At 37.3% G+C, this 25660-nt stretch overlaps 1 long non-coding RNA gene across 3 annotated transcripts in view; it reads right to left on the bottom strand.

The window, feature by feature from the left end:
* LOC140688127 (uncharacterized) overlaps positions 1-25660 on the bottom strand; it is an 85590-nt gene that overhangs the window by 6750 nt on the left and 53180 nt on the right. The window contains exon 1 of one of the 3 annotated variants that reach the window (XR_012062913.1): positions 1235-1295. The exons of the other annotated variants lie outside the window; for them this stretch is intronic. This is a non-coding gene — a long non-coding RNA (uncharacterized lncRNA). Of the gene's footprint in view, positions 1-1234; positions 1296-25660 lie in introns of those variants that run through there. 3 annotated transcript variants of the gene reach the window in all.

The raw sequence follows: 25660 nt of genomic DNA, 5'->3' as shown, positions 1-25660 counted from the left end.
GCTGCGTGTGCTCAATACATGCTTCATACAATGACAGTAACACAGGTTTTAAGGCATAAAAGCTTCATTAAAATATAACCCAGATCCTTAAGGAACATGGATTTAGCCACCAGTCCAGTTTTCCAGATTTCCAAGTGTGTGAATTCTTGCATAATCTCCTCAAGGACATCCCAAGCCTGTGACTTTCACAAAGGAATGATTTCAATTTTCTGATTTTCATGTAAGTAGCTCCTGTCATTTCTAATTCTGAACAGTGTTGTTGTTGTTGTTTTTAGAAAATACAAGAAAGCATGGTGGTTGTGGTTAAAAATTGCCTTCCTGCCCATCACAAATGAATCTATTTTCTCCTCTTTCTTCAGTGTTCTCAGACATCAGTGGGTGATTAAGGGAAGGTATTTATTAATAAGTATATGCATCCTCTGCTATCATCAGACATACATGAACGAAGCTGGGAAGGAACAACACATGTATTTCTGCTCACACAGCACAGTCATTGGCAGGGCTGACTTTCCATTTCTACATTTTTACAACTGTACATTTTTAATTGCCTATCTTTGTTCTGGCCACTCTTGCCTAAACGTTTACTGCTCCATGGAAGTGCTGGCTATGTTTGTTATTAAAGCTCCTTGCACTCCGGGTTAGGGTATGTCTCCTTCCAGAGACCACCAAGACCAAACAGAAAAGGCTGTGCAATGCAAACAGTCCCTGAATTATGACACCCATTACTTTTTATTAGTAGTAAAAACAAAAAGAAGCAAGGAACAATTCTATTCATGCTGAGCGGTTAGGGCATAAATAATAGTAAAATGCTGAAACTCTAAAACTACTTACACAATATTAATTTAATTCTAATAAAAAGTGGGTTTAGGTATTGCCTCCATGATAGCAAATGTGGTGCAGCTTTGTTTTCATCCAATATTTATACCCAAAAAACATTTTGGTTTAGGAAATAAAGTAGTGATAAAAAATTACAGTCTTTGAATATTGGGCTTTGACTAGTCCCCTGCTGCCCTTTATTGTATGTTTCAGTAAAATACAGTACATCTTGCTGTTTTATTTCATTGTTTGTGGCCCGTGCAAAATCCTATTGTCCAGCTGCCCAGCATAAATGAACAACAAATCAGAAGAACCGGAGAGACACTTTAACTGATTAAACTGGGTCTGTAATTTTCCTTTTACTGCTAAATTATCACCTTATTGCAATTATTTTTACACATTGTGATTATTTTTATACCTTGTGATTATTTCTGCAAAATGCAGGGGAGATGCTAGTCAGAGGGCATAGGCTGTTGACCTCCATCTTCAAATCTCAAGCCTTGTAAAGAATTCAGCTTTCATATTCTAAAATTATGTCTTTTTCATCCTAAAATTATTGAAATCAGCTGATTAGTGGAGCCTGAGTAACCAGGCCTCATAAAAACAATTTTTTTTTATTTTAGCTCAAGTCTCATCACTTTACTTTTTTTTGTAAAAGCTATTTGGCTTAAGGAACTTTGCCATAATTTGAAGGAAAGTGATATTCTTTTGTCACAAAACCAAATAAGAGACAACATGAGGATACAATTCACGTTTCACCCACAGAGTGATTCAGAGCTAAAAAATAGGCTACAGTGCATGTGAGCAATTGCAGAAAATATTAGAGCGATCAAGCTTGCTATATAAAAATTAATGCATGAAGCCATTCTTGCCACGTTTAAGGACCTCTTGCAGAGGTACCTGATAAAGAAGAACCATACGCCATCTGAAGATGAAGGAAACATAATGTTTCAACCAAAATCAGAGATATTTCTTTATGAAGGCCGAGTATCTATAGACAAGAGAGAAAACCAGAGCTGAAACATCTGAAGGCAGGAGTTATGCACTGCACAACCCCAGGGGGAGCCATCCATGTACACTGCAATGTGAATGATGCCTGGATTCTGTCTCTTTAATTCTGTGCCTTCTATCCAGGAATGTATGCTTGTGAGAAAGTTCAAACAAAATTTACTTTTTTAGAGCCTAAGATAAAAGAGTGTTGCTCATGGGGACCTAGAGATTATTTTACTAAGTGAAGTAAGTCAGACAGAGAAAGACAAATATATGGTATGACTTATAAGAGGAATCTAAAAAAAAGATACAAATTTACAAAACAGAAATAGACTCAGGAACATAGGAAACAAAAACAATGGTCACCAAAGGGGAAAGGGGAGGGAGGGATAAATCAGGAGTTTGGGATTAGCAGATACGCACTACTATGCATAAAACAGATAAACAACAAGGACCTAAGGTACAGCACAGGGAACTCTATTCAATTTCTTGTAATGGAAAAGAATCTGAAAAGAAAATATATATGTATGTATAACTGAATCGCTTTGCTGTACACCTGAAACTAACATTGTAAATCAATAAAAAGTAAAAATTTGATAAAAAGTAAAACTTTTTAGAAAGATTAAAAAAAAAGAGTGTTGCTGAGTCAAGGTAAATAGACAGAAATATATTAAGTCCACTATGATGAGGTTCCTTGGATACACAAGAAAAACAAAATTTCTACAGTAGCGGAGCCTACCTCCCCTTGAACTAAGGGGGTTTTAAGGCATACAGGAGAGCAATTTTGAAATGCTTTGGGAACATTCACTACCGACAGACAATGTGCTGTCACAGGTGGTCATTTTCCAGACATGAAAGTGAATCTGGCCAGAGCTCCCTCTACCCGGTTATCCTGGAGTAGCCTTTTTTTGTACTTGAAAGTAACAAAATGATGTTTCTTTTCAAAATTTATACTCCTGCTTTGTCCCCAATTCAGACTGACTTTTTTCCACCCCATATTTGAATTAATAAAGTTTAAGTGCATCTGGGGGAGGGTCTCACAAATTTAGAGCTTCATTCTAATACGATTATAGATAATAGAAGAAGGTAAAAATTCAGATTTCAAACCAATTTAGATGGCAAATTTTCACCTACAGATGCCATGTCTACTGAGTTTGTCAGGGTCTCTTCTTACTAAAAAAAAATTAAAAAAAAAAATATATATATCTCTACATATATATATAGTCTTGTCACCTGCTATTTCTAGGCAAATATTTAAAACTTCTGAATGATCTACACATGGTAACACATGCTGGAGAAGAACTTCTGACTCTTTAATCCCTTTGGTTTCCTTGGCAGAACAAACTTTCCTTGACTATCACTGATGCCAACTGTTCAATCAGACAATAGGATCAACTCAAGATGCGTTTTGTCAAGTGCACAGCAACTCTGCCGGACTTGGGGGGATCCAACTCTTTCCTCACCTATCTTCAGCTGGGCTCAGGGCTGAGCACACACGCTGGACACACACAGCCCAGGAAATCCAACCGCCTGTCCAGGAATACACAAACAGGCATCCAGATATTCAGTCTGTCAGCTTGAATTGAAAGTCAAGAGTTCGTCTTCTGTGTGAGGGATCTGTTGGTTATGCCTCAATTTTTTTTTTAAAAAAAGGAAAGTAAGAATTGCCCTGCAGAAAAAGGCAGCCCTCTGTTGGCATACGTGTGGCGTGGATGTTGCTGGAATTCTCAGTGCAGGCGCATGATTAACATGTCTCCATAAATCACTGCAGATTTCAGATTTAAATACGTACTAAAAATGGCCGAGATGACTCTTGGGTCTTCTATTTATAAATGCAGTCCCTCTTTTTCTTTGGCTTTTCCTCCACCCCTGCACCACCACCACCCCACCTCAAACCCCAACACACACACACACACACACACTGGATCAAAGAGAGAATTCCAAGCAGCCCGAAAAAAACAATGGTAAATGTTTGCATTGCTGAAATTCACAGTGGTGCCACAAGGGGATTTAAGGCGGACTGGGCTCTATAAACAAAATAAAAAGATGGCATCCAAGTGGAAATATGTAGGAAAGATACTGGGGGAAAACGCTTCAGAGAAGCAGTCTGGTTAGTTGTAAAATGACTTTAAATTAGGCTTTAAAAAGGATTGCTAAATCTTGACACATATATGAGCAGCTTATTATCGTGCAATTGTGCGGTAGTTGCTTGATCTTGTTACTGATTCGTCACATATGAATAAATGATTAATTACCAGAAAGGCTAAAACAGAGTAGAGTGAGAGTACTGAAGCTCGCCCTCAAAGAGGGGCTTAAACACGTTTATTGCCCTTTAAGTGCATTTCATTAAGGCCAATTAAGGACTTTCATGTCTTATTAGAAAAATGAAGTAGATTTATGAGGTTTTCGTAGGTTGTAAATGCTGGGGCTAGCAGATACAAAACCGAGCAGAATTGGTAGTTAAGAGCTAAGAAAATATATACAAATGCTCCCAGAAAGCAAATATTTAATGGCAGTAAAAAGCCGGTTCAACACGAAGGCGATCTTTAAATAAAAGAAAGGGCATAGTTTTTATTTCCTATCGTCTACTCACTATAAACTTCAGGATCTGCACACAGGAGAGGTTTCTCTTGGCAGTTCGGGAACTTCATTCAGGGTGGTGCAAAAAAGAAAAACACAGCTAACCCTAAAATGCCTGACAGCCACCGAGTCCCTTCTGGAAACAAAAGTATACACCAATCAAAAATGCTCTTGTCATCCCTGGGTGAGAAACACATCCTTGAAAAGGAGGGAGCTCAAAAGGAAATCTAACACTGGCATGGTTGTTAATAAACACACAGTGAGCAGGATTCACTGGCGGTGGTGAGAGCCACACACGGCTGACTTCCCACTTCTCCCGTCCTGTCAGATGGTGTCAGAACATTAGTCCTACCAAATGGTTATTATACACCCTGGATTCCTTTGATTGGCTTTCAAGGCGAATTACCATGACAAGTTAGCAAGCACGTTCTGTGGCCCTTTGAGCATGATGGTCACCCCTACACCATTCTAGCCAAGGGTTGATCTCTCCCCAACATCCAAGCATCTCTTTCACTCTTTTTATTTTTTAACACCTTTATTAGGGTACGATTTCCTGCACAGTAAACTATGCATATTTCAGATGTACAATTTGTGGATTTGGATAGATGAATACCCCCGTGAAACCACCACCACAAAGAAGATAGTTAACATTTCCATCACTCCCCAAGAGGTCCAAATTTTCAATTCCCAATTTATGCCTATCTTTTGCTGTTTCACACACACACATACACACACACACACATACACATATACACAGTTAATGTTTTCTCAGGAGACTAGTGAATCTTTGTCAAATGCAAGGACATGCATTTACGAATGTTTGCAAAATGCACATTTTTGCCTTACACACCAGTATGGAAAGTCTCCACTGTTTATCACATCCCCTCTTGGATAAATAAATTAAACCATATGAAACTTCTTCAAGAAAATATCAACTGAAGTTGTACAGTGACAACTCCTGAAGCTCAAACTTCTCCTCCTCTTAAAAAAAAAAAGTCGAATTTTGGCAAGTCAGGAGATTATGTCTTCCTGATTTTTTTTTAAATAAAAAATCCAAGAGAAGTGCCATGCAGCACATGAAAGCTGTCCAAAGCTCACCAACAGTTTTGCTGCCCACGCATACTCATTTAAAGTAAATGCCTCGGTTTTGCTTATTGAAAACCCATTTGTCGCCCCAGAGAAGACTGAACGAGGAATTTTAGCACTTCTTCAAGAGCACTGGCAAATTTTTCTGCTGAGAGCCTTTAGAATGGTTACACTAGAAGACCTCACGGTGGGAAATAGATTCACTGTGCTGTTTTAGAACGGGAGATGAGGAGGTGGGTCGATGACATTTACAAAGGTGGAATTTATGAAACTGAAGGTAGAGTCCTATAGGTAGATCTCTGCCAAAAAAAAAAATAGCAACAAACACACCAGATCGCAGGCACGATATTAATTTTCATGTCTTTGGTGTAACTCTGTTTTGTTCTGTGAATTTGATTTTCCAAACAAATAATGGCCTGGACAGAGACCTAAAGCAACTAGCCATAGATCTGTTCAGACTCTGCAAAGAATTTTATTGAACCAAAATGTGATGAGCATCTGTCCTTGGTGATTTATTCCAAACAGTGGAGATGTTATAAAATGAACACATTGCATCTCCTGCTATAAAAGAGAAACAAAATGATCTTTTAGTTAATATCCAATCAAACTTCAAGACACCTTATGGAACACAAGGATTTCATGGGATCATTTCATTCCCTTGCACCTTCCTCCAGAACACTAAAATGGGATTAACTTAAGAATTTCTAAAATGCAGAGCTAAGTGTGTATAATCGGTTTGGTTTTTTCCAGAACAACAGATGCCACTTGATTTTTATTTTTATTTTGACAACCCAAAATATAGGCCCAGGCTAGGGTGCTAATTACCAATAAGTTCTTATTAAAGGTCCAAGAGTGCTTTTTCAAAAAGTACAATACCAATTTGGACCTCAGGGTTACAGAGTTACAAATATGGGTGGAACCTTTTCAAGTCCAGGATTGGATACATTTTGTCAGGCACAATAGACTATTTCTGGGAGAATTGCTGCTAAAATAGAAAAAGAAAAAAAAAGATGTCGTGTTTAAAAGTCTACATAGACTTCTAGCATGTGAGTTTCATTCCACAAAAGAATTTTCAGATGGTTTCAGGACAGATGAATTCCAAATAGATTAATGCCCACGGGATTAGCCACAGGGATGTTAAAATTACAGCTCGCACTCCCAAATATTTCCACAATAATGCAGTTTGAGATTGTCAAACACAAACAATACAAGTTTTATCTAATCTATCCAATTTATTTTTAAGGAGTTCATTAAAGCTAGGGAATTAAACCTGCAAGTGATGAAAAGGTAATTTCTGTTTATATCTGACTCAGGAAAAAAAGTCTCAAATTATTAGAGTTTAGAGCAAAATGAGGTTTTAATATTAGGAAAAGGGAACGGTTTCTATTGAATCATAGAACTAAATCTGCCAACACAAAGAGCAGGGATGAGATAAGGGCGGATTTAGCATATTCAAACAGAGCCGGACAATTTCAGACCCAGCGTGGACTGATTTCTCTCTAAATTTTCTAGGTTGGTTGTTCATAAATCTTCAACGTAATGAACGAGCTGCCAAGTCTTACCCTTTCCTTTGGGCTGTTCAAATTCTAATGACTTTCTATAGTCAGAATTTCAGTGGGCATGTTTGGCATACCTTGTGCATATGGTCAGACAGAGCTTTGTGGTATTACTTCGGGGTAGAGAGATTTGAAATAGAGGGATGACTTGAAGGAAGCAGGCATAAATCGGATCAGTTTTTGTAAAAATTCTGTAAAAATTCAGACTAGCTCTGGAAAAACCTCTGGCCCCATTTCAAAGCAATTAGCAGTATTCCAGAGGTGATCTGTGGACTGAAAGCCAAGGTCACAAACCACCAGCCTGCATGCTACATATCAGCACAGTGTTTTTAAAACTAGTAAGTCAATACGTATTTAAAAATCAAGAGATTTTATCAGGCTTCTGGCTTCTTTTGAAAGGTTGGAATACCTGGAACATTGGGGCCAAAATCTCTATGGCAGTACTCAGCTGGAACAGAGTATGCGCTCCTTCTGTAACTCCCAGCGCACCCATCCCGTCCTTACTGGCTTATTACTGCCTGCTCCTCACGTAGGTCTCGCCCTGGAGTCTGGCCCTCAGGCACATAGTCCCTGATCCTTTTCTCCACATACCTTAAAATAAAATCCTCATTCATCTTAGTTCAATGAACTGTTAACCAGAAAGAAATAAGAAGTGAGAGATGCCTTATTTAGGGAATGTGTGACCTCTCTAAAAGTTGATTATAAAATAACATTCTGAATATTGATTCATCACATTTTCAGTCCCTTCTGCCAGAGATCAGCCAACTATGGCCCGTAGATGGACCAAATCCGGCCACCATCTGGTTTGGTAGATAAAGCTTTTTTGGTGGACCTAGAGATTATCATACTAAGTGAAGTAAGTCAGACAGAGAAAAACAAACATCATATGATATCACTTATATGTGAAATCTGAAAAACAACGACACAAATGAACTTATTTACAAAACAGGAACAGACTCACAGGCATAGAAAACAAACTTATGGTTTGCAAAGGGGAGGGGGAAGGAATAAATTAGGAGTTTGGGATTTGCAGATACAAACTACTATATATGAAATAGATAGAAGCGAGGTCTTACTGTATGGCACGAGAGCTATATTCAGTATCTTGTAATAAACTATAATGAAAAGAATATGAAAAACAATGTATGTGTGTATAGCTGAATCACTGCAGTACACTGGAAACCAACAGAACATTGTAAATCAACTATAATTTAAAAAGTTTTTTAAATAAAGTTTTCTTGGAACACTTCACTTGCTTCGATATTATCTATGGCTGCTTCACATCACAACTCTGAGAGACCTGCAAAGCTGAGATGTTTACCATTTGGCCCTTTACAGAAAAAGTCTGCCAATCCCCTGCCTACTCACTCTCTAGATTTAGAGGTGGGCTCCCATTTCTAGAACCCACAAAGGACACTAAAATCTCACTCAGTCACTACTGCTTCTTCCCAGTGTGCTTTGCATCTGCTACAGTCACCTGACAAAGTCAGTAGCTGTTTATTTCCAGGGGGATGGGGTGTGGGATGAAGGAATGGTCACAGTTCCAGATTTGGGAAGTATTCCTTTAATACAATATTTCCTCAGTACCTATACACTAAGGTTTGAAATTTCCTTTGTTAGCCACCTCAGGAGATATCTATGTTAACAGTAATTTATGAACTGCCTCTATCTCAGCTTAACTTTCTATAATAATACATTCGGGGGCGGTGGGGGGGGGGGTAAACCTAAAGCTTACCCTGCCCTCTGCTTCATCGAGCAAACGCTGGGTTATTGTATGCCCCATCTGGAGCCATGTTACATGTAGCCCCAAAGGTCTCAAGATCCCAGGTCGTCCTCCCTCACTGAAAGCTGATTGATGGTGCTGTTCTTTCCACTCAAACCTACAGAAAATCTGAACACTCACCAACGTCTATGTAGGTCTTCCTCTGTGCCAAACATTGTACCATGAATTTGTTTGCTAACGTTCACAGCAACCCCAGGAGATAGGCACTGTTATCCTCCCATTTTATAGAGGAGCACACTGAGGCTTTGCTTGAAGAGGTTCGGGAATTTACTCAAGGTCATGAAGTAGAACAGACTAGAATTCAGCTCTGTCTGACTTCAAAGACAGCTTTCAGGGAGATCTCGAGAAGCTGGAGAGATTGCCACTGGGACAGACTTCTTCTCCAGCTGCAGAAGGTGAGCAGTGTATAACCATTCAGTTTGATGGAATTGCAGATTTGGGACTTTGGTCCACGGTTGCTCAAATTCCTGAAAGGTCATTAGACTCGGTGCTGTGTAAAGCGAAGCATCTCCTGTTTAGCTGTAATTCATCCTTCCCTTTGAACTGTATCTATAATTCTGATGAACAGTGATTAGTCACAAGGAGGGAAAATACCTAAAGATTCTAGAATAGGAACAAATGTCAGAAGCCCCTCAATGTACAAAGATACTCCAGAGGTGAGTATTTCTGAATTGCGTGTGGGTATATTCAGCTTCCCTGCTAGTTGGTGAAGTTCTTAAGTTGATTTTCATTTCTTGTTCTATCAAGGACAGTCCGACTTATTGTCTGACCGCCTCTGCCCTGACTCCGTCACCAGCAAAATGTGACCCAATATTCCTCACCCACTGGGAATGCAACCCAACGTGTATTTGTTGATAAATTCCATAAATCTACTACGTCCTGTAACCTGGGAAATCACTCTCCCTTTTCTCAAGTCAAAAGCCTCTGCATAAGGAAATGAAATCAACTTCCTCAGTCAAAGACAGTGGCATTATGTGGGGACAAAAAGTCAAAGTGTTACCGAGTCCAAACTCATTCTGCTCACTGCACAACAGGACAGTATAACAGGAGACAAAGTTTTGGGGCAAGGGATAATGACTTTATTTGGAAAGCCAGCAGACCAATAAGATGGGGGACTAATGTCCTGGAAAACCATCTTCCCCAAGTCAGAATTCAGGCTCCTTTTATACTGAAAAGGGGAGGGGGTGTGTTGGTTCTTGGTGTCGGAATCCTTTGTTCTTGCAGCTGTTGATAAAGGTCAGGTTGTGGTGTTCCTGCAAACCTCCAGCAAGACAAATGTTATTCTCGTTCTGCAACTTTTTATCTCTGTCTGAATAGAAAAGTGTTCTACCCTTAAAGGTCAGAGCCTCGAGAATGGGCTCTCCTGTGTATTTCAGGCTCTAGGCAACATTCTTTTACAAAAGGTGCAGAACCAGCATGACTGAGCCCAGGAAACAGGGCACAGGGCTAGAGCCAAAGGAATGGATCTAATATGGATTCAGATTTGTTCTTCCCTATTATAAAAGGAAGTGAAAAAGAAAGAGGAGCTTTCTGGAATTTCTTATGTTCCTGGGATTTTTTTCTTTTTTTGGTTTTGTTTTTCTCTTTGTTTAACTTCATCCGGAATCTCTCCGATTATTCAGATGAAAATAAGGGTTTGTGTCTGAAATACAAGCTGTTGTATTTCATTTCACATCTTCCTACCTGAAGAATGTTCCCATTCCACAAGCTTTCTTGCTCACAATGGTCGGTAATTTGAGAGAAAACCCCCTTTTTAGTGGTGAGGGCACATCACCCGAGGCAGGCGCCTGGGGAGGAATGTGTCATAAAGACACATTCCTCATAATCAAGGATAATTCAAAAGGGAAACAGTGACCGAACATCCACGGGAGCCAACAGAAGCCTAATCCTTAGCCCAGCTCTGCAGACGGGGACACAGGCTGCTGCAAAGCCAGGGCAGATGCCAGGGAAGGGACCAGCCACAAACTGAACAGAAGTCCAGTCCAGAGCTTGGCATCTGGGTCCTTCAGCTGCCAGCCCTGCCTCGCGAGTAGCCACAATGCTTGGCTCCAGTGCAGAAAACAACAGAGGATGAGGCGAAAGAGGTCCATGCTCCGTCCTGCCAGCAACAGGAGGAGGCAGTGCCAAGAGAAGGCGGCAGAGCCATGCGGGTGCCAATGTGCCTTGGAACGGCTTTTATATTTTCTGAAGGGACAACAGAATTCCTGCAAAAAGAAAAGACCAGATCCAACTCTGAGAACCATTCCTCCTATTTTCCTTTTTCAAAAAAAAATGCTCTTCGTGCACACGGTCCATTTTTTTTTCACAAGGCGAACGTGGCCAGCTCTCCTTCTGTTTCGTGTCTGCATCTTGTAGTCACATATTGCAACTGAGCTGACAGCTGGCTTCACACACGTCACTCAACTTGCATTTTTGACCTCCCTCTTATGATTTGCCTTTATCTGGTTTCCAGAAGAAATTCTAGGGGATGTGGTGGGCTAGCCGGAGGTACCATCTCAGTTATGAGTTGAATAAGCCATTGCGACCCTGGAGATTTGTGAGAGGCTTTCAAAGATCCAAGGCTCCATTTGTCAGGACATTTTTCTGTGGTTATTCAACCGGGAAAACTGTAAGGAAAGTGGAGCGTTAACATGCCAGAAGAAGTGAAATACACCACCAAACTCCATGATTTCTTGAAATATCAGGTATCAGGAAAAAGGGGTGGATGGGAAGAATCCTTGTATGCGTTCACATTAGATGAAGGATGAGGAAGGAAGAAGAAAATAAAGGAAGACGTGGAGGCAGACCCATCATTGTCCTTCTCAAAGGAATGCTCAGACTTGTTAACCAGAAAAGCTCAAACATGGTGTATTTTTGGTGAGAAAATGCAGCATCTTCTGTCATCGTGGGGAGGATGTTGATTTCGTTACCTCATTCCAGGTCTCATAGAAGATGAGTGAATCTAAAAGCCTTGTATGCAAGGCTTTCAATATGAACATCAAAGACATTTTATTTATTAATAGGGATATTACCAGGCTCTTGTTTTCCTTTTCAAAATCCAGATTAGTAGATGCCAAGGTCAAACATGAAAGTCTTCTTAACTCTTCTTACATGACTTCTTGTATATTAATGTTTCTTTGGTGGAATATCTGAATGATTGATAAATAAAACAGAGGGACAAGCTCTCAAGATCCTTCCATGCCATTCTTACACAATTCTTGAGAAAACACTAAGTTACTCCAGGTAACCATGACAACCTCATCACTCCCTACGATGGACCAAACACCATACCACACTCGTGACTCTCATTTTATTATCCCTTCCCGTCATGGTGCTTTTGCTTGAGTTATTCCTCTTCCTCACTGACTTTCTCCACCAAAGCTCTTTTCCAAGGCTCAGTCTAAGGAAGGTATAGGACTTTCTCAGAGACCGTTGTTTTTCCCAAGTTCATCCACCATTTATGGGCACTACCTTGTAGCTCAGCATCTCATTAGACTGCTTGTCAGTTTGTAGTGCTGATGTCAGTATTACTTATACCCTGGTGGTCTTGACTTCTAGTTTTTTTTATTTTCCACAACATCTGGCCCAGGGCTGGGCCCTTGATAACAATACTGTAGAAAAGATTATTTGCTTTTCAAACTGAAATTTATCACTATATAGATTTTATATCTACATAGATCATGAAAAATAAAGCTTTTGAAAAGACCAGCTTGACACATTTGTCAAAAAACTAATATTTGAATGGTGAATTAATATCATTTATGTGGTGCCAATTATATAAACAGAAGGCTGAAGGCTGGGGTTCAAAGAAGAGTGACCTGTATTCACAGGCACTTATATTTAGTGGCCAGGAGCACAATAGCAAACACTTGTGACTTTGTCCCACGTGCTTACTGTGAAAGAAAGACACAAGCACCTCCCTGGGTTGACTGTCACCACAGCCTCTGAAATCCTGCCAAATATTATTCCACAGTCCATTTTTAGGATTTTTTTTAACTGTTTAATGGCATCTAAGTCCACTTAAACAGAGCATCGTCGAGGAGAGATGCTTTTAGATGTTTTCCCTTGAGGAGTTCACAGTGCTAGTTCACCTGAAACTGTAACTCTACTATCAGGAAAAAAGAAATCAAGAAAATCAACAGTAAATGCTAATTTAATGCCTGCTTTGTCTCAGGACTGTCCCTCTTAAATCTTAAAAAGATTTATTTTATTTCATTTCATTTCATTTATCACTAACATCATATTAAAAGCCAACACCAGTCTTCAAAATTAAAGGCTATCCACTGAAACAAAGAGAAGAGACAAGAAACCAAGAGCAGGTGGTTTAAGCACTTTCAGCAACGCCAGCAAAAAAGAGGTTTATTCAGAGAAGATGTATCAATGTCATCTTATTTCACGTGTCAACATGTCAAAAATAATTGTGTTGTGTTGCACTAATAAAATAAAATTCCTTTCTTTTATTTTCTTTCTTATAAATACATATACCACATAATGCAAGCACTCCACAATACGCTGTTCCACTTGGAAACAGTATTTAATCTCCTGGTGTAGCTTGGCTACCAGGAGATAGAAAAGATGTTCAAGACCGTTCAGTAGCCCATTTCTAGGCTGTGAAGAGACTTTTAACTCAGTATTTCTATATCTTTCCTTACTCCAGCTGCCTCCTAACCTCAACCCTATCCCTAACCCCTAACCTACCATTTAACAGTAGAGACATGCAATTTACAGCTATTGAAGAAAAGATTATTCTTTTTAGAAGTACGGTCTACTAACATGCTAAGGCATCACCATTCATCACTGTACGTGTCCTCATGTTCCTTGACAAGACGTTTGATTCACGTTGAGTACACACAGTCAAAATGGCCACTTAAGAGACCGGGTCTGGGAAACCCATCAAATGCTGCCAAAACAGAACACTTGCATCTTATTCATACCATCCCTGTTTTTCTTCACTGATCATTCCAGTCTTTTGCAAGGGCCTTCTTAGTGAGAGAAAATGAAACTCATAAGTGTACTTTCTCTCAGAAACAAAATGGGGCTTTAATAAAGAAAAAGTTGACTTGCTTTTCAAATTGGCCCAGTGTGGATTTTAGCTTTCTGTGTGTCACGGGAAATAAAGCTTTAGGCAAGATGAGGCTATTCGCACCTCTGCCAAAAATTAATATATTTTTTAATGGTAAATTAACATCAAAAGTTTTATACATATTAGTGATGGTCTGACCTCCAACTGTTCACAGTCATGTCCAATCCACACACACAGAAGGAGAAAATCTGTCTGCGATGAATGTTCAATTTGTTCAATTCCCTGCCATGTCTTTTCAGCTGCTAATGGTACTCTGTGAACAGATGATGACTTTAGTGGGAAGGAAAACCAACAGGGATAAACCACTTTAAATTTTTTGAGGTAGTAATTTGTAATTTAGGTATGCTTTACCATAATGTTTATACATATATGTATGTGTAATTTTAAAGCAACAGCTGGCTCCCAAAAGTTGATAATTTTTAAAATAAAATCTTCTGTTGTTTTGAAAGTGCTGCGTCTGCCATGTTAGGGGCTGAATCTTCCAACTCAAATGAACAAATATTTACCGAATACCTACGATGTGCCAGGTTGAGGGGAGGGAGAGTGGGATGATAGCAGGAAGTTGCAAAAATGACATGCTCCCTTTGATAAAAGTCATCTGAGAACCTAGAAATATGCCACTCAACCCAGTGCCATACACGAAAATGACAGGGCAGTTAGAAAAACTATCTTGAAACTTATCAAAGTGCAGACCCAGGCTAAGTAGCCAATGAGAATAGGGCTATCAACTTCCTATACGTTCTTTCTCTAGGAAGTCCTTTTCATCACAACAGAAACAATGAAAAGACCTCAAATGGGGAAGAGGGAGGCCAGAAGTCTCAGCCAATCCCAAGGTAATGGGAGCCCCAGCAAAGACAAAGAAGAGACTGTTCTCTGACTCAGATACATGCCCCTCAATGCTCATAGCAGCACTATTTACAATAGCCAAGACATGGAAGCAACCTAAACAAAATAAATAAATAAAATAATGCCATTTGCAGCAACATGGATGGACCTGGAGACTGTCAAACTAAGTGAAGTAACTCAGAAAGCAAAAGAAAAATACCATATAATACCACTTATCTGTGAAATCTTAAAAAATGATACAAATAAACTTATTTACAAAGCAGAAAAAGACTCACAGACATAGAAACAAACTTGTGGTTACCAGGGGGAAAGTGGGGTGGAGGGATAAATTAGGAGTTCAGAATCTGCTGATGCACACTACTATATATAAAATAGATCAACAACAAAGTCCTACTGTACAGCACAGGGAACTATATTCAATACCTTGTAATAGCCTATAATGAAAAAGAATATGGAAAGGAATATATCTATACATGTATTTGTATAACTGAATCACTATGCTGTACACCAGAAATTAACACAACATTGTAAACCGACTACACTTAAATTAAAAAAGAAAGGAGGGAGGGAAGGGAGGGAGGGAGGGAGGGGGAGAGGGAGAGAAAGAAAAGAAGGAAGGAAGGAAGGAAGGAAGGAAGGAAGGAAGGAAGGAAGGAAGGAAGGAAGAAATTAACTCTCCCTCTCTCCCTCTCCAGGAGAATGAAAAACTGCAGAGGTGACACCCACACAGAAGCCAGGCTTAAACATTCACATTTAAATCCTATAAATCTCAATTTACAAATTATTTGGGGTTGGAAATAATCAGAGAGTTCTCCTCTGAACAGATTTTTTTGTTACTATAAAATGTATACATTGGGAAACAAAGTCAGTAATCACCATTTTTAACTTGTGTTCATCGAAACTTCGAAAAGTACACATTTACAGCAGTGTATTTAAAAAGTCATGTAACACTTGCATTTGGCTCCAGGACCCCATTCTCCTGTTCCTCTTCTAGTTCACTGGTGGCAGTTTTGTCCCCATCTCTCTTTCTGGTCCTCCCTCCCCCACCCACCTGACGCCTAATGTCACAGTCGTCCTCTTCTCACTCACTGGCTTTTAAATACCGCCTCTATGCTAATTACTCCCCAATTTAAAATCTTTCCCAGATTTCTGTTCTGAACATTAACTGTCTACTCAATATTATCACCAGTAGTCTAAATCCAGCACATCCAAAACTCCTGTCCTTTGTTTCTCAAAGCTACATCACCACGATCTTCCTATCAGTTGGTGACAACTCCTTTCTGTCAGTACCATCTTAGATGCCTCCCTTTCTCTCATAACCCATGCCTACACTGTTAGCAAATCCAGTTGGCTGAACCTTCAAAATATTTCTAGAATCCAACCACTCTTTACCACCTCCACTGTCACCTCTGCGTCCAAGCCACCTTCATCTCTTGCCTGGATGACTGTAACTGCCTCTTCCTGGGTCTCTCTGCCTCCAGCCTTGCCCTATGCCTGCTCTCAACACAGCAGCCAGAGTGATCCTTTGAGAAGGTAAGTCAGATTGTGTCACCTCTCAGCTCAGAACCCTGCAGTGGCTCCCATTTCACTCAGAGGAAAAACCAAAATCCTCTAATAGTCTACAAGGCCCTTTAATCTGGCCTCCAGTTACCTCCCTAGGCTCATTTCCTCCCCGCCTCCCCCTGCGTTCCACCACGATCTCTTTGGACCCTCGCACTTGCTATTCCTTCAGCCGGGAATGCTCTTCCCCCAGATCTCCACCAGCTAAGTCTCTCATTTTATTTTTTACTCTTATATCACTTTCTCAGTGAGGCCTAACCTGTCTTATTTAAAATTGCAAGCTGCCCTTCCCCTCTATTCTGCTTTCTTTTTCTTTTTTTCCATTGTACGTATGACCTTCTGACACACTGTATCATTTACTTGTGGGGTATGTTTATTGTTTAATGTCAACTTACCCCTCCACAAGGCAGGGATCTTTATTTGCTCACTTCACTTATGTATCCTAAGCACCTAAAACAGTGTCTGATTCATGGCAGGTATTCAAGAAATATTTTTAAATGAATTTTACTTGGTAAATGTATACTGAATGTATTGAATTTATTGGATACCTAAACTCATTTAGGCATTGGGCAACTATTAATGAATCACGTCCCTGTCTTCATGGAAATTATAGCCTTGTGAGGGGAGGCAGAAAATTAACAAGTAAACAAGATAATTTCAAATGGCAATTAATGCTGTGAAACCAACCAGGATGATGTAAGAGTTATGGGGAGGCTCCTTTAGATGGGATGATCAAAGAAGTCTTCTCTGAAGAAATGACTTTTAGGTTGAAATCGAATAATGGGAAGACCACAAAGCTCTTGGGAGAGAACACTTAAGGCAGAGGGGACAGATCAAAAAAAGATTTAAGGCAAGGATAATATTAGCTTATCAAAGAATAGAAAGAAAGGAAACGTGGTGGACGAAAGTCTGTAGGGTGGAGAGGCAGAAGATGAGTTTGAAATGTGGGCAGGGGCCAGATTGTGTAGGTATTGTGTACTACGGGAAAGAGTTTGAATTTTAGTCTATGTGCAAACATAATCTGATTCAGAGTGTAAAAATCTTATTCTGGTTACTTTGTGGAGCATGGAATGGAGAAGAAACTGGTTAAGAGTCTATTGCAAGATTAGAGGTTAATACTTCTGGCAATATGGTGGATAATCTGGGGGGAAAAAATGGTCCATCACAAAATAACTTCTGCTGGGTATGTCATAACAAACGTACTTTTAAATACGTCATTGAGCTCACAAGAAGATAAGGAAAAAACACCAGGGGCAGGGGAAAAGTAATAATAAATAGAAACCAGAATGCCAAGGAAACTTGAAAGTCAAGTTTCGTGAAGGCAAAAGTCAATACATGAACCTAAAGACGTGAGAAGTAGTGGTCACTCCCCAAAGGAAAGAAGGATGAGCAAGAAAAAAAAGATCCACTTGCCCATCCCAAAGAGAGTCACCAGAAAAACTGTCCTGTTCATAACTCTGGATCTAAGAATAATTGCAGTCTCTCTAAAACTTGTTACACTGTCACTCTGCCTTCAGGTGAGCCACAGATTAGCCGCACAACTGAGATGACAGCTCTACAGACACAAATGTAGGGACAGACATATAGGCATAAATGTGGATGTAGATGGATCTCAGACCAGAGGGGGAAAACAGTTCTAAAATTTACTGCATCAAATAAAATAGCTTGAATTATGTAAAATTACAAGAAGTTAATAAAGGCACCATTCTAGTGGGAGATTTAACAAATGTATCTTAGTAATTAAAAGCTAAAAATTAGTAGGGATGTAGATTTGGATAACAAAATCAGCAAATTTGATTTCATAGACAAGAACCCTGCTCCAAACAATTAGAGAGTAACATTACCTCAAACACATACAGAGCACTAACAAGAATCAATCAAGTGTCAGGGCGCAAAGTATATCAATGAATTTCAAAAAAATAGTGTCATATATTTTATGCTCCCTCACTAAAGTATAATTTAGCTTAAAATATAACAAAAGGATAACTTTTTAAAATTATGTCTTGACATTTTAAATGTATTTCTAAATTACTCAGAGGTCAAAGAAAATTTTAAAATAAAACAAGCCAAAATAAGTGGGATACAGAGCCATTTTTTAAAAGTTTATAATAGAAAAACAGAAAGGCTGAAATTTAGTGAGCAAATGTCCAAAGTAAAAGTTAGGAAATTAAAGAGAATTACTGTCAATAAAGTAGAAGGAAGAAAAATTACTAAATAATAAAATTAATCATTTAAATTAATTTAAAATGGAATATAATAATATATAACAATGCCAGACAGATATATTGGTCAAGAAAAAAAGAAATAAACAGTACTGTAAATAAAAATGGGTTACAGAAATTTAGACATGGAAAATAAAAACAATCGGAATACCATGAACATTACGCTAATGATTTAAAACTTAAATGGATAAATTCGACTAAAATACACAACTTAATAAAACTGACTCAAAAAGAGACAGAAAATATCTATAATCCTGTAAACGCTTTCAAACACTGTATCTGTAACTGTAAAAATCTTCCCCCCAAATACCACAAGGCTCAGACAGTTTTATAAGTGAATTATTTTAAGCTATTAGGGAACAAAAATGTTTAATTTATGCAGAGAATACAAAAAAGAGGAAGTAGTTCCCAATTCTTTTTATGAAACTAGAATAATCTTGAAATTTAACTCCTATGAAGTCCTGAAAGTAAAGGAAAATATAGGTCAATCTCATTCATGAATATGGATGCAAAATTCTGAACAAAATTTTAACAAACTAAATCCAGCCTTATAATTTTTCAGAATGAAATGTTTCTTAATAAAGGTGGGTTTATCCCAGGAAGGCAAATTTAGTTTAATTATAGACAGTCTTATAATTCACCACAGTGGTTTAAAAAGTGATAAGACAATGAGTGTGTATATGTCCATGAATGACTGAAAAATTGTGCTGAACATGCTGAACACTGGAATTTGACACAACACTGTAAAATGATTATGAATCAATAAAAAATGTAAAAAAAAAGAATATTAAGCACATAGGGCTGGTAACGATTCTAATTGCGTAGCACTTGGAATAATAAATGCTCAATAAGTAATAGCGATCAAAAAAAAAAAACCATATGATGGTCTCAGTGGGTGCAAAAAATCATTCAGAAACTTTAACACCCATTCTTGACAAAGGTTAACTGCAAACTAGAAAATAAAGGTAACTTCCTTAAGCAGAAAAAAATGGTGTCTACAGAAAATCTACAGTCCACAAAACATATAAAATAGAATTTGGGGGTCATTGTTTTTAAAACTGGAAAAGAAACCCTCTATGGTGGTCCTAGGCAGCAAAGTTTGAAAAGATTCCTTTTTTTTCAGTTTAATAAAGAATACAAGTTTAGAAAGCAAAAAGAGAAACTACATTAATTAACATACAATAGGATTTTTTAAATAGAAAATTCAATTAAGTCAGAGAAAGACAAATACTGTATGATATCACTTATATGTGAAATCAAAAATAAGAAAAAATTAGTGAATATAACAAAAAGAAGCAGACTCACAGATATAGAGAACAAAATAGTGGTTGCCAGTGGGGGGAGGGAGGAGAGGAGGGGCAATATAGGGGGAAGGGATTAAAAGGTACAAACTATTAGACATAAAATAAGCTTCAAGGATGTATTGTACAACATGGGGAATGTGGCCAATACTTAATAAAAACTATAAATGGAGTATAACCTTTAAAAATTTTGAACCATTATATTGTACACCTGTTACTTTTATAATGCTGCACAGCAACTATGCTTCAATTTAAAAATTAAAATAAATTTTGAAAAATAAGAAATAAAAATACACAGTCTGCTACTTGGAAGCATCAAAGGGAAGAAAAATTACAAAACAGAGATAGTATCTATGTTATGTGTCAACTGACACATCAATCAAGCATGATAACTTTCAAACTAGAAAGAGTGGAATAAGAAAAAATAAAATTTCAAAACAGAAAGAAAACTCAAATAAAACTACAAATTATTTTTAAAGTGATATTTAAAGATATTTGTTTAACACAAAAAATTATATTAATAAAATTAAATGATAATGAATAAAATTAATTACATTATGGTTTCCTTTGTTGTGAAAAAGCTTTTAAGATTAATTAGGCTCCATTTGTTTATGCTTGCTTTTATTTCTTTTGCCTGAGGAGACAGATCCAAAAAACACTGCTACAATTTATATCAAAGAGTTTACCACCTATGTTTTCTCCTAAGAGTTTCACGATTTCCATGAATTTCTTTAATCCATTTTGAGTTTATTTTTGTATAAGGTGTGAGGAAATGTTCTCCTCTCATTCTTTTCCAGATAGCTGTCCAGTTTCCCCTGCACAGCTTATTGAAGAGGCTGCATTTTCTCCATTGTATATTCTTGCCTCCTCTGTCATAGATTAATTGACCGTATGTGTATGGGTTTATTTCTGGGGTCTCTATTCTGTTCTATTGATTTACATGACTTTTTGGGGCCAGTACCATGCTACTTTGATTACGATAGCTTTGCAATATTGTCTGAAGTCAGGGAGTGTGATACTTTCAGCTTTGTTCCTTTTTCTCAAGATTGCTGTGGCAATTCAGGATCTTTTGTGGTGCCGTATAAATTTTAAGACTATTAGTTCTAATTCTGTAAAAATGTTATGGGTATTTTGATAGAGATTGCATTAAATCCGTAGATTGCTTTGGGTAGTATGGATATTAGTAGTGAAATTGAATTTGTAATAATAATAAAAAAGTCCCACAAACAAAAGCCCAGGACTGTATGGCTTCACAGGGGAATTCTACCAAATAAAGAAGAGCTAATACTTATCCTTAAACTATTCCAAAAAGCTGAAAAGGATGGAACATTCCCAAATTCATTCTATGAGGCCACCATTACTCTGATACCAAAACCAAAGACACTACAAAAAAGAAAGAAAGAAAGAAAGAAAGAAAGAAAGAAAGAAAGAAAGAAAGAAAGAAAGAAAGAAAGAAAGAAAGAAAGAAAAGAAAAGAAAAGAAAAGAAAGAAAGAAAGAAAGAAAGAAAGAAAGAAAGAAAGAAAGAAAGAAAGAAAGAAAGAAAGAAAGAAAGAAAGAAAGAAAGAAAGAAAATTACAGGCCAATATCTTAAATGAATATAGATACAAAAATCCACAACAAAACATTAGTAAATTGAATTCAACAATATATAAAAATATATATCTATACACCATGATCAAGCAGGATTTATTCCAGGGATGCAAGAATGGTTCGGGATTCTCAAATCAATCAATGTGATACACCACATTAACAAAAGAAAGGACAAAATTCACATGGTCATCTCAATAGACACAGAAAAATAATTTGACAAAAGTCAACATCTATTCACAATAAACAGTCTCATCAAAGTTGGCACAGAAGAACATATCTCAACATAATAAACAGCCTTGTGACAAACCTACAGCTAACATCGTGGTCAATGGTGAAAAACTGAAAGCTTTTCCTCTAAAATCAGGAACAAGAGAAGGATGCCCATTCTCACCACTTTAATTTAATATAGTATTGGACATCCTAGCCACAGAAATCAGATCAGAAAAAGAAATAAAAGGCATCTAAATTTGAAGGAAAGAAGTAAAACTGTCATTATTTGCAGATGCCATGATACTATACATAGAAAACCCTCAAGTCTTCACTGAAAAAAAACTATTAGAACTAATAAATGAATTCAGTAAAGCTGCAGGATAGAAGATTAATGTACAGAAATCTGCTGTTTTTCTGTTCACTAATAATGAGCTATCAGAAAGAGAAATTCAGGGGAAAATCCCATTTACAATCACATCAAAAAGAAAAAAAAAAAAACCAAGGGTAAACTTAACTCAGGGGGTGAAATACTCACACTTTGAAAACTATAAAACATTGATAAGAAGATTTGAAAATAATACAAAGAAATGGAAAAATACCCTGAACTTTTGAATTGAGAGAATTAGTATTGTTATTTTGAAGCCATTAATATTATAGTATAGAATAAAGCAAACAATTGTCCTGTAGGAACCAAGATTTTCTGGGTAAGAGAAAAAGTATACAAAGTTAAAACTTCACAAACTGAAGTTTCATTTGGAAAATTCTCACAATATTCTTCCTCTTACAAACTTTCACATACTTCCTAGTTCTGTCCACTTTCAAGACCCAGAAGCAATGGTGACTCAGAAATAATAGGCAGCCCTAGCCCTTAGAATGAAGGTTTCTAAACACCAGTCGCCACAGAAGGTATCAGGGCTTTTTGGAGAAATTACTGCTTATAGCCGTAGGGTAGGAAATGTACAACGTAAGTTTAGGACATCTTTTGTGCTGGAAAGGAAGAAAGCTGTAAAAGACTAATGGAGCCATCTTAAAAGGACACAGCAGAGAAACTGAAAGGACTCCCACTGGGCTAAGAAGGGACAATTTGAGCATTAAAACAAATAATGACCCCAATAGTTGAAACAGACCAAATATATAAAAATCTATAGTTCATAGCGATATTGATTAAAAACTCATGTCACCATTGAAAGTTGCTAAGACACCTACTAATTACTCTGGACATTAATTAATACATTGAAAGAGTCAAGGATTATTTTCTGCCTTTTTATATAAATTGTGTTTTCAGAGCAACCAAACAGTAAACAAAAGGAAAGCCTTCCTTACAAAAAAACTCCAGCTAATGAATAAAGAAGGAAGGACAGAATTAGATAATTAACATTTTTGCCCTACTTAATGAAATAATAGAACAAGGAAATGATCATCAATGTGTGCTGTTGATTATCCTCTATTGGTCCCTGATTCTCTGCGCCCTCCTGGCTCTGCTCTGTCACCCAGGAGTCTGATGACCTCGATGAACTGCTTCACACTAGTCCCCAGGTGGGTTCAGCCAGTGGCCAGCTCTGGCAGGGGATGGAGGGTGGGAGGAGAGACAGACTAGCGTCAGTCCTCTTGCTCCAGCCCAGGCTGCTTTCCTGACAGCAGTTTCTTTTCCTTTTGGCCACAGCCCTCATCAGGTGGCCCATCTTCTATCACTCCAGCCCTTACCTGGTAACAGCATTCTTTCTCTTTACCTCTTTGAACTTAGGAGCAGTAGCAATCCTATAAGGTAAATATATAACACATATATAAAATATACATAATAAATATGTATATATAATCTAGACTCTAGAAATAGCTCCCAGATTACAGGAAATATGAGTCATAGAGCAACAATTTAGATGACACAACAGGGAAGCAAGCAGCCAAATCCAGGACATTTGAGAGGGCAAACAACCTGGGTATTTCAATAAATCAATTAAAAATAGGAGAGGAGTTCATAGCAGCACTAGTTACAATAGCTAAGACATGGAAACAACCTAAATGTCCATCAACTGGATAAAGAAGTTGTGGTATATTTATACAATGGAATACCACTCAGCCATAAAAAAGAGTAAAATAATGCCATTTGCAACATAGATGGCCCTGGAGAATGTCATTCTAAGTGAAGTAAGCCAGAAAGAGAAAGAAAAATACCATACGATATCACTCATATGTGGCATCTGAAAGAAAAAAAAAAAGACAAATGAACTTTTTAAAAAACAGAAACAGACTCACAGACATAGAAAACAAACCAATGGTTACCAGGGCATAAGGGGGTGGGAAGGGATAAACTGGGAGTTTGAAATATGCAGATACTGACTGGTATATATAAAATAGACAAACAAGTTTACACTGCATAGCACAGGGAACTGTTCTCAATATCTAATAGTAGCTTACAGTGAAAAAATATGAAAATGAATATATGTATGTTCATGTATGACTGAAGCATTGTGCTGTACACCAGAAATTGGCACAACATTGTAAACTGACTATACTTCAGTTAAAAAAAAAGGCAGGATAGGAGGAGGATCATATGGATAAGAGACGTGAGAACAACCAATTGCAACATGTAGCATTTGTTTGAATGCTCTTTCAAACTAGCCATCTTGGAGACAATCAGGGACATTTCATCGTGGACTTGGTATTAGATAGTATAAAGGAAGTACTAATTTTATTAACTGTGATCATGACAGGGTCATTGTGGGTTTTTTAAAAATCCGTATTACTTAGACAAGAATACTGAAGTATTTGTGAAATTGCAAAATGTCTGGGTTTTTTTTTTTTCAAATAATCCAGAAATAAGGGGGATTGAATAAACAGAACAATACTAAATGAGAGAAACCAGGCATAAAGCACTACTCGCTATATGATTCAATTTATATGAAATAGTCCATAAAGACAAATTAAAAGAAGCAAAAAGCAGATCAGTGTTTCCCCGCAACTAAGGGGGTTGGAACTGGGCTTACTTGTGAGCAAGACTGAGGGAAATTTGAGGAGTAACGTAAATGTTCTAAAAATGGATTGTAGTGGTATCTACACAACTCAATAAATTTACTATTTAAAAAAAAATAGCACAACTGATACTGTTGCATAATAAAGACTTAAAAGATACCACATTCAAGGGCAAGAAAAATATATAAAATTCCTAAAAATAAATTTGACAATAGATATAAAAAAAACCTTGATGGAGGAAATTATAAAAATTTGAAAGATGATGAAAAGGTCTAAATAATCAGAATGGATAATAAACAAATGGATGGACAGTATCAATACAATGAAGAGGTCAACTCTGCCCAAATGTATCTAAAAAGTCAATGTAGTTCTAATCAAAATCCAAACAGAGATTTTCAATTGACCTGCCAATTTAAAAATGTGTATGGAAGATCGAAGGACCATGATTAGTCACTCATAAAAAACAACAAAGTAAAAGAAACTGCTCTCCTAGGAAACATGTACATATTAAATCCATAGTAATTAATATAGTTTAGGCACAGAGATAGATATGTAGACCAAATGAGCAGTTAGAGAGCTCAAATCAGACACCAATATATATGGAAATTGATTTACATGAGAGGTGGCACCGCATATCAAAGAGGAAATACTAGGCTATGGTTACCCATAACAGAAAACAAAATAAAATGAGATTAATACTTTTGCTTTAGATCAAAAAATTAATTCAAAGATGAATAAAATCTTAAAAGTAAAAAACAAAATGTTAAAGCTTTTGGGAAAAAATATGCTATCTAAATGACCTTAAAGTTGAGTAGGATTGCTTTTTCAAAATATGAAAATTACAAATCATAAAGTACAAAATTAATAAGTTTGACTCCATGAAAATGAAGAATTACTGCTCATTAATTGGTACCATAAGGAGAATTAAAAATAGAATCCACAAACTGAAAGGATATGTTTGTATATAAACACAGAAAAGCATCAGTATCCGGAATACATAAAGAACCCTTATTAATGACTAAAGAGTAAAAATTTTTAAATGAACAAAATAAATCATAATGTCAGAATAGGTTAGACTATGCTGGA

This window comes from Vicugna pacos, chromosome 1 (assembly GCF_048564905.1).
Source record: "Vicugna pacos chromosome 1, VicPac4, whole genome shotgun sequence".
NCBI lineage: Eukaryota > Metazoa > Chordata > Mammalia > Artiodactyla > Camelidae > Vicugna > Vicugna pacos.
This window is presented reverse-complemented; position numbering and strand designations above follow the sequence as displayed.